The 12,037-nt window shown below is 51.1% G+C and overlaps 1 non-coding gene and 1 pseudogene across 1 annotated transcript; both read right to left on the minus strand.

Annotated features, from left to right (window-relative positions):
• Nucleotides 1-2,883: 2,883 nt before the first annotated feature.
• LOC119367017 lies at nucleotides 2,884-4,359 on the minus strand (annotated as a pseudogene).
• A 1,757-nt stretch (nucleotides 4,360-6,116) lies between these two features.
• LOC119266169 lies at nucleotides 6,117-6,219 on the minus strand. The gene has a single exon (XR_005131900.1). It is a non-coding gene; the product is annotated as a U6 spliceosomal RNA (small nuclear RNA).
• Between the last annotated feature and the right edge of the window lie 5,818 nt (nucleotides 6,220-12,037).

The raw sequence follows: 12,037 nt of genomic DNA on the forward strand, positions 1-12,037 counted from the left end.
TGATCACCGCACCCCATCCGCGCGTTCCACTCCTCCAGAGTGAACAGAAGCTTGCTGCCGCCCTCCTCCTCGGCGTCCAGCTCGTACCGCTCCTCGGCCGCCTTGAAACGACCGATGATTTTCTCGATCGACGTCGTGTCCAGGTCGACCAGGTTGTCGATGGAGACCGCGAGCTGCGAGTACTGCTTGGGGACGATTCGCAGCCACTTCTAGATCACACGCTTGTCGTTGATCGCATCTCCGAGTTCGCCGAGACGCGCGCACAGCCATGTGAGGCGCATGGCCAGATCATCAATGGACTCACCGGGTTTGTGGCGCAGCTGATCGAACTCCCCCCGCAAGGTCTGGGCCTTTGCGTCTCGGACACGCGCGGAGCCCGTGCGCATGGCGCGGATCGCCTCCCACAGCTCCTGGGAGGTCTGGTGCTTGCGCAACATGGGCAGCATCTCAGGCGGAACCGATCGGAGGATGAACTCCATCGCGCCCTTGTCGTTGCGGTACCCGTACTCATCATCGAGATCTTCCGCGCCCAGGATCGCGCGCCACATCCCGCTCGCCTGCATCCCGACCTCCATGAGGAGGCTCCACTCGGGGTAGTTCGTGCGGGTCAATGGTGACACATTGGCGTGACCCGACACGACCGGAGCGAACTGCCTCGCCACCGCCAGCTCGCGCCCTTGGCCGGCTGCGGCTTTTGGCGAGCCTTTGCTGCCGTCGTCGTCGGCGTCCCCCGCCATCTTCTTGCCATCATCACCTGCCATCACAGGACCTAACAACGGGGCTCTGATGCCACTTGACAGACCTAAACGCTCGAGCTCACATGAGAGAGGAAGACGAAGATGTTTGTGCCGCGTGCAAAAACTGCAGCTTTTCTGCTCTTTTCGTTCCTTCTTATTCAGTCGTTACAGAAGCTAACATAAACCAAAAAACAGGGCACGAACGGGTCATGAGCGCTGCCATCCCAACGCTCCCCGCACGTCACCCGTGATGCGGCCGTGACCATCTCCTTCGTGTCATCCCACGATCAAGTCAAGGCCACTAAACGAGTTAACCAATATACGCCCGAGTCGCAGCTCAGGTTATTTGCAAACTGAAGAAAAAAGATAAACTCTGACGAAACTGACAGAGACTAACCTACACTAGAATCTCACGAAACTGAAAGTGCAGCAGCAGCTGGTTAACTAACACTCCCCCCTGCATCGCGGCCGCCGGCGGCGCGCTCAGCATGGAGATGGAGCCGCAGTTCCACCGGCCGTACCTGGCCGCGTCGCTGCGCGACTTCTGGGGCCGGCGGTGGAACCTCATGGTGTCCGCCATCCTTCGGCCGTCGGTGTACGACCCCGTGCGCGCGCGGGGAACGCCGCAGGCGTCCTGGCCTCGTTCGTGGTGTCCGGGCTGATGCACGAGGCCTTGGTGTGCTACCTCAGAGCCTGTGGTGGCCGCCCAGCGGCGGGATGGCCGCGTTCTTCGTCCTCCACGGCGTCTGCTGCGTCGCCGATGGGTGGTGCGCGCGGCGGTGGGCGACGAGGGGGTGGCCGCCCCTGCCGCGCCCCGTGGCCACGGCGCTGGTGGGGCTGTTCGTGACGGCCACGTCTTCCCGGCTCTTCTTCCCGGGGTCGAGGAGAAGCTGATGGAGGAGTAGGCCGCAGTGGGGGCTTTCTTCCTCCACGCCGGCGGGAAAGTTCAACGGAGCAAAAGTTAGAAAAGTCAACCCCATGTAATACTAATCGAATGGTCGACTTTTGTTGCATGGAGAAAAGCAATTCTGGGAGATCGATCCCATGCTTGCAGTAGTATTTTGTGTGTATATTCTATTATTTATTCTTTGTGAGTAAATCTCAAGAAATCATCATGGAGTATTTGTGGATCCTTGATAAGGAAAACCACCATGTTTCGTTTTTTGTGTGCAGAAACCCGTCATTATTGTGCTGACAATTTGTCGAACACTCATCGGTCACTAAACCCACGTTAACACCGTTCTTAAAGGATGGTGCCGGCTATAGGGGCTGATGTGGCAAAAAAATGTAAATCGTTTCACTGGGTCATTAAATAGGGTGTAGGGCCCATCCGTCAGCGTGCGCACACACTCGTCTCCTCTTTGTACATTCGGCCGACCACCTCGTGTGTTATAGCCCCTTGGGCGATGAGCAAGGGTCCATCTGGCTCTGCCGCCAGCTGGGAGAAGCAGCTCCCAATCCCACCCGACCTTGTTGCCGTGCTGCCGGAGCTCTACTCACCTCCTCTTGACTCTTGTCGTCGAGCTCCCCTTGCGTGCCGGTCATCCGTGGCCATGGTGTCGCCCGCCGCAACCCCTCACCCATCCAGCCACCGCGATACCTCAGTGTCAGCGAGGCCCTGACACCGCCCGACCTCTCCTCTCCTCCTCCTCACATCCCGCAGGCACCCGCTGGTCGTCTCGAGCCGCCATGGCATGGCTGCCACGAGGCCCAGCTCGGAAAGCACAATGTTGTCGTTGTCCGGCTAACCAGCCACCATCGTTTCATCTATGCACTGTTCTAGTTACAGGTATTTGCCCCTACATCAACTATTCAATTTGCCCCTATGTCGGGGTTTCGTTTAGCCCTTATATAGGTAGACGAAGGCCGCTAGTTTGGTAGTTATGGTTGTGGAATACAATTCGGTCAAGTGACTCCATAATTGAGAGAAGCATATATCGCATAACCGCTAAAAACCTGAAATAATGTTCTCATCCTTAACTCTCAGGAGCAGATGCGCCTACGAGACACCCTCCTCCAAGTAAGTACCCTTACCGAAGGAGAACGGTGAGGAAGGTATTGGCTAGGGATAAGTCGACTGAAAATTCTATTTGGGTTAGTCAACTTGTCTCAGCCGTCCGATGCAAAACAAGTGGTTCAGATTCCATATGTTTCACGTGCACATGCCTCATATAGTATGTATGTAGTCTTCCAGTGAAATTACAATTGATATATACACGGTGAAGTAGATCAATGACGCTTTGATGCGGTATAGCTCACATTGACATGGTCGGGTAGGCGACGTCGAGCATGATGCCACAGAGCCCCGGCCGAGGATTTTGCGCTGCATACGGATGTAGCCGTGCTCGCCCCACGTCTGTCCCCACGAGTTTTTGACGATCCAGAACTTTTCACCCGTGGATTCATCGGCGTCGTAGCCGACGACGGTGACGGCATGCTGGAGTCGCGTCCCGCAGGGTCCAGAGTAGACGCCGCTCTTGTAGAACTGTATGTCGTTGCCGAGCTCGATGGCCGCGGCGACGGGCTGCTTGGCAACGGCGTGCTTCATGGCAAGCTCATTCGAGCCTGGGACCGAGGCGTGGCCGGTGATGGCGGCGACATGATGGTCGGACTTGTCGGTGTTGCAGGTCCCCTGCGCCGCTGTGTATGGGTACTCCGCCTCCGTGGTGAGGCCGTCGTTCTGGTGCACCCAGTGGAAGGCCCTGCGGAAGGAGCCCCGGTTGCAGCCGCCGTTGTACTGGTCGCAGTCCACCAGCTGCTGCTCCGATAGGGGCACCAACTTCCCCGTCTTGATCGAGTGGAGGCTCTCGATCGTCGCCACCGCCACGAACGCCCAGCTGCTGACTACATCCGTCCATCCACGCATGCATCAAACAAAGTTAGTCAAACCTCCTTATTACTCCATCCAGCCCATATTATAAAAGGTTTTTGACATAATATGGGACGGGGGAGTACTTGATGTAGAAGTGCATGCTCTAGCCAATGCAATTGAAAGACCGATCTGATGGAAGAGATTGGCTCCGATACCATGTAGAAGTGCATGCTCTAGCCAATGCAACCAATAGACCAATCTGATGAAAGAGACTAGGCAGGACATTATACGTCAACACTTGATCAGGTTGAAAATGGATGATGTTTACTTACAACACAATGAGGTTTGCGCCTTGGGCGGCACCACGGCTCCTTTGGCCCTCCAGTCCACGCTGGCCGGATCCAAGAAGACATCGACACCGCCAGACGACCACATGTTGGCGTTGGCGCCCTGGGCCGTTGTGATGACTGCATTATCATCCTCGGTGCGATCGTCACCGTCGTAAGATGTGAACTTGGCGAGGAACTCCTCCCGGGTGAGGTCGGCGAACTGGTTCTCGCCGAGCTGGTAGGTGAGGTTGCCGCGGCGGTTGGTGGCGTCGATGTACTCCACGTTGTCGCGGTATACGTGGAAGCGCCGCAGCTTCTCCCCCACGCTCGGGTACGACCGGTTGTGCGTGGCCTGCCACCGGAGGAACCTGTCCATCATCAGCATGTCGCCCACGTCGACGCCACGGCCGCTCACCGCCGCCGCCCATGCCAGCAAGATTGTACTAGTGATCGCCGGCCATGTGCCAGGGGAGAAAGCCATATCGGTCGATGGATCGATCTGTAGATTCGTTTGCTTATATGGTGCTTGCGGTGGAGCGCGGGAACACGTCTTTCGGAGGTGTCGGCCGGCGGCGAACGCGTGCATGCATGCTGCTGGTGCACCACGTAGTGGAGGAATGGTAACGAGCTACATTTTCTGTTGGTCTCTTGCAGTGGTGCATACATATGTGACTTGGCACACGAAATAAAAAGTGTGTTGGTTAGGTACTTAGGTTGCGTTGCCGTGCACACTAACATACTAGATCGTATGGCGAGCAGCAGTGATGTGATGGCGACTAAAGGTAGCGGCCGGACACCGGTTATTTGTCTACCACCTTAGCTAAACAAACTTTTTTCTTTTGCGGGAGATTAGCTAAACAAACTTCATGCTCACCTTCATGATCTAAATGTACTTCATCTACTAAATTTTGTTTTCATGTTGACCGGCTTGTTTTTTTTCTTTCTTTTTGCGAATAATGTTGACCGGCTTGTTGCGCTTGTCAATTCAAAATCCCTGGGCCATGACACATCGAGCATACAATTTTACTTATGATGATATGGCTCAACATGTATGGTTCTACTCATGGTGTTTTAATCAATGAAGGTGGCGGCCGAGAGGTCTCCGCTATGGTGGCCATATTGGCGGGGCCATGATTTTTGACATGGGTACATGGGTATGTAGGGTCAAATTCACAAAAAAAAAGCATCTTCTACAGCTCAATGATATACTTTGGCGGAGTAAGATATAGAAAGTTCATAAAAATGATTAAAAAATTATGAATTATTCTTTGTAGCGAAAATATTTCCAATGATTTACTATCATTGCAAGAACAAGGAGAGAATCAAAATATAATTTAACTACGTTGTAAGAACAAGTTTTATAGCAACTCAGCGCAAATTGTGCTTAAATTTAACTAAATGCCTCAATTGATCAATCAAAAAATAAAAAATATGAAGACAATCCTTTATTCTCTACTGATATTTGTTGGCGACTTGCAATGTATGAGATCGAATCTCCCTAAACTTTTCGTCTTCTCCAGCAACTACGGATTGCATCTCGGCGGTAGTGAAATTTTTTCTATCTTGGTGCATTCTTTACATCAGTCCAAATCATTGAGAAGAGAAATATACTTAGGTGTCATGGATGAGAAAAAAGAAGATTAAACTGTGCCTAGCTATACCCGAGCAAATGCCTACATTTTCACATGCACGGTTGAAGAGTAGTGATATGACTGATACACAAACAATCAAGTCAAACAGAACAAAGACTCATATTTTTACACACCATGCGTTTTATGGAATGTGCTTTTGGAAACACATTACATTGCAAAAGAAGAAGTTGCAGCAAGATGAAAAATTATGCTTGGACGGTTTAGTAAAAAAAAGTAAAAAAAAAATAATAGGGAGTCAGCACAAGTACATAAAAGTTTAAAAAGGGTTAGCACACTACATAGCTGAACCGTCTCGATCGAGAAAAGTAAAAGGAACATCGAATAGACGTGAAACATGCATCATGCAAAAAGGTTCCACTGAAATGAAATTTTTAAACATGACAAGTACAGTACTGGCGGCAAGGGCTTGGATAGAAGAGAAGAGAAGTAAACGGACCTGCCTGCAATGAGAAGGGCACAACGCCACAGCCGCACAGGCAGAAGGCCCGGGCCGTAACTGCAAAACAGGGAACGGTGCCCACGAGGAGATGGCATGGCCCAGGGTCGTATCTGCAAAATGCGAAAGGATCGGCGCGCAAAATCTTAAAACAATTTGAACCACTTCTCGATTTGTGCGTATCATCCTTGCGCAGAGGCCATGCTAATCTTCTCTGTATCGTTCCAAATTTATCGGATGTCCCCGAAGGGACGATGCAGTTGGAAGGGCGACGCTGATAAACCGCGACGGAGCTCCTTCGCTAACCGATGTGGTACTAAACTGGGGTGCGCTGCTCTCTCCCGCTAGCCGCAGGAACCGCGGGATGGCCAGTGGGCCGCATCTGCGTGCCGCTAGCCCAACTTGGAGGCCGACTGGAGAATGCATGCTGGACCTGGCCCGATCATCTAAAAAAAGGTTTGAGTCTAAGAAATAAAAAAAAGTTGTCTTACGCAGCAGCGGAGGATAGAAACATCGAGTATTAGTCACCTGAGATTTATTCATGATGTTACCCTTCATCCATGCGACGATGCAAACGCCTCTTCTTAATTACATGTGCACTATACACGATGGGAGCGACCGGAACAAGAAGATCATCGTGATTGACACTGTTCTTCGCTCATTTTTGCGGGTCTTTTTTTTTTCCATCAGTTTCCAAGTCATCTGAGTTGCTCGGTCGTTGGGTGCGGCGGATGCTGCTGGGGTGGACGCGACAGACTCCAAGTCGATAACCTCCTTCTCGACCTTCTTGAGGGTGCGCTTCCGGGCATGCAAGTTTTCCCGGGCAACGCTCGTCGTGTTCACTGCCACAATGGCTGAGACCCCATTAACTCTGCAACCCAGGGGTCCATGGCGGTGAGCGGACGTCGATGGCTAGGACGGAGGAGCAGGGCAATGTCGAAGACGCAAAAAAAAGAGGACTTATGCAGTGAGGGAGGCCGTCGATTGGGCAATTTGGGGTGGCCTTGGCTTGCCAGGTCTGACGTAGCGGACGCGGGTTGGGGTTTACGAGGTGCTAAACCGGATAAGTAAGTTGTGTTTGGAAGACATGATTATTATTTTTTGTCCGAGCAACGTTCGGCCTCTTCGCCCGGACAAAATGGTGGCTTTGATGGTTGAGTTTTATTCAACCCACCCACCCCCGCGTCGCCTCCTTTACCGGCTCGGGGGCAGCCCCGTCGCGCCGCCGCCGGGCCACCCACCCACACACCCATCCGCTTCGCCGCCGCCGGAGAGGACTCCTTTGTGTCGGCGCTCGCCAGCTAGCGGGGGATCCATTCGACGACGCTGCAAGATTCGGTACGGTGGGCCTCTTTGCCGGCGTCGGGGAGTGGATCCGGGGCTGCTCAATCGGGATCCGGTGCGTGGTGGTGCGGGGCTGGTGGCGACGGGGTCGGGCGCGCAAGGTCTTCCTGCTGGTCCGGTCGTGCAGGGCTCGATCCAGCGAGGCTGGTGAGGTGTCTCGGTGGTCGGCTCGTCAAGGCTCGGTGGTGGGCGCTGGCTGGAAGAGGAGAGGCCCGGCACAGCTAGTTGGGTTCTCACGGGCAGGTTGGTGGCGGCGCTGTGATGGCTCGGCCAAGATGGAGTCTTGCAAGCAGCGAGCGGTCGGTCATCCCTGGGCGGCGTGGCGAACGGCGGTGCTTTCCTGGTGGTGCTGGCCTGGGATTTTACCGTGGAGAGGCGGGTCTGATTGTCGCAAGGCAATCCCTTGGAGTGGGCGACGCCGTCGCGGGCAGTCCTGGACCTGGCTGGAGGTGGTGGTTGGCTGTAGACCCTCGTGCAGGCTGGGAGTGGATGGTGTGGCCGCGGTTTCCCTGCCGTGTGGTCGGCCGTTGGTCCTCGTCTATGCAGCTACATCGGCAAGTGCTGCGGTGGCGGCGGTGTGAAGCTTCTTGGCAGTGCTGCCAATCCCATGGAGGTGTGGAGATGGGCGAAGCACAGATGAAAATATTGCACGGCTTCTGCTAGGCCGGCGGTGATGGCACCCGTGGATGTCATTCCCCTCCTTGGAGGCATCGTCGAGCGTGTTCACCTCATCCCTCACGCTCTTGGTGTTGGTGGATGTCTCCGGGCGAAAGCCTAGATTCGAGGTTCGGATCGGCACGATGGCGGTGTCCTCGACGCCGCTCCTCTGTTGGGAGCATTGTGTTTGGAGACACGACTGGTTCCTCATTCCTTTCCTCATGTGTTCGCCGCTATCCTTTTATGATCCTCAGTGGCGCTATGTGCGTTTGTCATCGGTGAGTCCAAGGTGGTGTCTTCCCGAATTGGATCGAGTCCTGCCATTCATCTGCCACTTTCTCTTAGGCGCTCAGGGTGGATGGTGCGTCGTTCTGCGGAAGTGTGGTCTTCGGAGGTGTCCGGCGTCGGTCGAGACGCGGTTTTGTGTATCAATTTAGGATATGCTTTTTGCATTGTAGCTGGCCTAGTGGTGGTGTTTGTTTGTGGTCTTGCCAGGTGTGGTGTTGTTGCTACACTCGTTGTTCGCATCCAGCGGTAGCTTTTTTATAACTAAATTCTGTCTTCTATAAAGCTATGATACACCTAGGCATACTCTCGAAAAAAAAATGATTGAGTTTACGAATGCACTTACCTTTTCGCACTTAGCGAGTGATTATACTATTTTCTCGACAGAGATTTATAAGGATAATTTTCTGGAGAGCAGCGATGCGGCGGACGAGCTCGCGTGCTCCTGGTTTTTGAACCAATAGTACAAAATAGTACAAGGTCACGTGGAAGAGGCAATTATGGACAGGGGGGCAATACGGCTTCGTATAGGAGGCGGAAAAGGTGAGATACGGGCGTGGGCCAGGAGGGACGTCGCGACGGAGCTGACTGTCGCCGTGACGGCCGCATGGATGGTTGGTGTGTGATTTGGCAGACCGCTAACCTGACGGGATAGCTAGCGAGGAGCAGCACGCAACGGTTCAGACTCTGAATATGGTTCAGAGTGAGTAGCTTCGGTCTCCCGTCTGCCTAATTCGTTTGCATGCGAACTAATTAAATGTTTTTCCCTGAATATGGTTCAGATTGCCAGCTGATCCCTCCCCGCAAAAAAGAGGCTCACACTTTGTTAGGCACAAATATGACATGCCCAGTTGCTTGCCTTGGGTGAACCAAGAATACTGTTATTTGGGCAACTTCATCGCGGATCATCAAATTTCTCGCAAATGTTACGATCAAACGGTCTGAACATTTTTTTATTACATCACATAGGTTTCTGAAAATGATTCTTGCCACGGGAGCTTTCATCACAATGCATATTTTTTGATAGTGAGTTTTGCCATGGCAAGTATATGTTACAACATGTTAGGTCTTGAACAAAATTTTCCATGGAACTTTTATTAGAGGCATATATGTTTCAAAAAAAAATCCATGGCAACTTTATCACTTTGAATATGTTTTCAAAATAAAATTTTGCCGTGAATACTTCACATATGTTTTATAAATGAATTTTTGCGACGACACGGATTTTTTAAACATGGTTCCACGCGCACTTTTTATGAATAGTAAATTTGAAAAAAATACTAGAAAAGACCAAAAAGTCTGTTTGTTTGTAATATACATAGTCAGCGTTATACTCGCATATGAAGTTTCACGAAGAAATCATAAACATGGTAATCTGGGCAAAAACGAGAAAATCGAACATATATTAAGAAACACTTTGATGAATAGTACGGTATCTATATGCATTTTCTTCACTAAGAATACCATGGGATTCAATACCATACAAACTTCACACAAGAATAGAATAGTCGACTAGGTTTGATACACCACGGTTTCAGATTTTTTTAATTTTTTTTCTCAATTCGCCATGTGACCATAATATATTTTCCAAATTTTGCCATTATTTTATAGGCTGAAATTCGTAGTTTTTTGCTATGTGACCATTACAAAGTTTCTAATTTTTCAGTGATCTTTAGAGAAACAATTATATGTTTGTGGCAAATGTTATCATCTAGGCATCACAATTTTTGTGGTAGTTTATTTATGTTAGAGCATGGTTAATTTTTTTTTTGTATTATAGAGAATATCGATATATGAAAATTTTATATGTTTGTGGCAAATTTTATCATCTAGGTATGTCTATTTCTATTTTTTTTTTGCTATACGTATGCATTTTGAAATCCTGACTATTTGGTAGTTTACTTCCGCCGGCGCGGCCGTGGCCGGTGGCAGCACCCAGCTGCGCGATTGCATCTGACCCTCCGCGATGGATCAGGAAAAGTGAAGATGTGGTGGCAGCTGACATTCAGTAGAATATTCTGGTTGGTACATGATGTGGGCTGGCAACGTCGGCCGTTCTGTGCAAACGGCACCGCGCCGTTCCATGGGCCAACACAGTTTTCCCCTCGCACGGAATACTGTTTCATACGGGCCACATACCGCACCATACAGCTGTGCGCTTCGATTCCGATGCGAACTAGCGCATAGAGATAACATGAGCATGTCGCAAGCAAAAACACCACTTTATGTGTTTTTCCCCAAAACCCTAAAGGCTCTGGCGGCGCCCAAGGCGATTAGGGTTTCGGAGTGAAATTGGGATTCTGCCCGAGGACTCGTCGCCGGTGCGAAGAGAGAAGAGAACGAGGGAAGGCTTCGCAGATGGCGGGCCAGGGCGCCGTGGGGAGCGATCCCGAAGCGGGCGCTGATGTGAGGAAGAAGCTAGAGGAAGCCCTAGGAAAGCTTGATATCTCTGAAGAAGAGGCGACTCCTCTAGTTCTTGACGATCGGTTCGATGGAGGTCCGGCGAAGTGGCTGCTGGCGGGCAAGATACTGCACAGAAACCAGTTTCACATCCAGACGATCACCAACGCCCTTCAGCCGGCGTGGGGGAACCTGCGTGGTCTGCAATTCCGATCTACAGGTGTCAACGTCTTCGTAGCTGAGTTTGAAAATCAGCGAGATAAGGATCGAGTATGGGGTGGATCACCATGGCATATAAAGAAGAATGTTGTGGTTCTAGCCGAGTTTGATGAGTGTATGAGGCCGGATGAAGTTAAGTTTGATCGGCTGCAAGTGTGGGCTAGGGTCATAAACTTACCCTACAATTTGAGGGATGAGGCATGGTGGAAGCCAATAGCCCAGCAGATGGATAAGAATGCGCAGATGATGAAGTTTGATCACAATGGAGGATATCTGCGTGCTAGGGTTTCCATTGATGTAGCAAAACCAATCAGGAGATGGATACTAATAGACTCTGGCAGGAGAAAGAAGGTTGATTTGTATGATATCCAGTATGAACAACTGCCCTACTTCTGCTTCTCCTGTGGTAGATTGGGACATTCAGACCTATACTGCCCAACCCCGGGTTCACGCGATGAGAACGGGGACCTGTCGTTTGGCCCTTCGCTTCGTGCACCGGATGAATTCAAGAAGCAAGCGTCCAATGAAAACTCCTCCAGGGATCCAAAAGCAGGTGCCCATAGCAAGGCGACCACCAAAAACTCAAGCACCAATAAGGATTCGGGAGAGGAAGTGGTTTCTCCGCATAAGAGCAAGCAACCGACAAAACGCAAAGAGGCTCCCACGCAGGTTTATAGGCCTGTGGCAAAGGACTTACTTCTTACTGATGGGAAAACATGTGCTGATGGTGAGGGAACAAGTTTGATCAGAGATGATACAACCTCAACTAGCAATGACACTGAGGGAGATGGACTGTTTCGTGAACCGAAGAAGAAGAAACCCACTCCAGAAAATTCGGCAGAGACCACGCTGCGGTCCTGCCGGGATCAATGAGCTGCTTGAGCTGGAACTGCCGGGGGCTTGGGAACCCCGAGGCGGTTCGTGAACTTCGTAGTATTGTGAAGTTGGAAGGACTCACTCTTCTCTTTGTAATGGAAACAAAAATTAAAGCAAAAAGAGTTGAGGATTTGAAGCATACGCTAGGTTTTAGTGGATGTTTTGCTGTAGACAGTGCCGGCCTTAGTGGCGGCATTGTTCTTTTTTGGTGGCAAGATGTAACAGTCGAGTTAAAGAACTATAGCCAAAGTCATATTGACGTGGTTGTCCAGTGCAATAATCAAGATTTG

The sequence above is a fragment of the Triticum dicoccoides genome, chromosome 2B (genome assembly GCF_002162155.2).
Source record: "Triticum dicoccoides isolate Atlit2015 ecotype Zavitan chromosome 2B, WEW_v2.0, whole genome shotgun sequence".
Lineage (NCBI taxonomy): Eukaryota > Viridiplantae > Streptophyta > Magnoliopsida > Poales > Poaceae > Triticum > Triticum dicoccoides.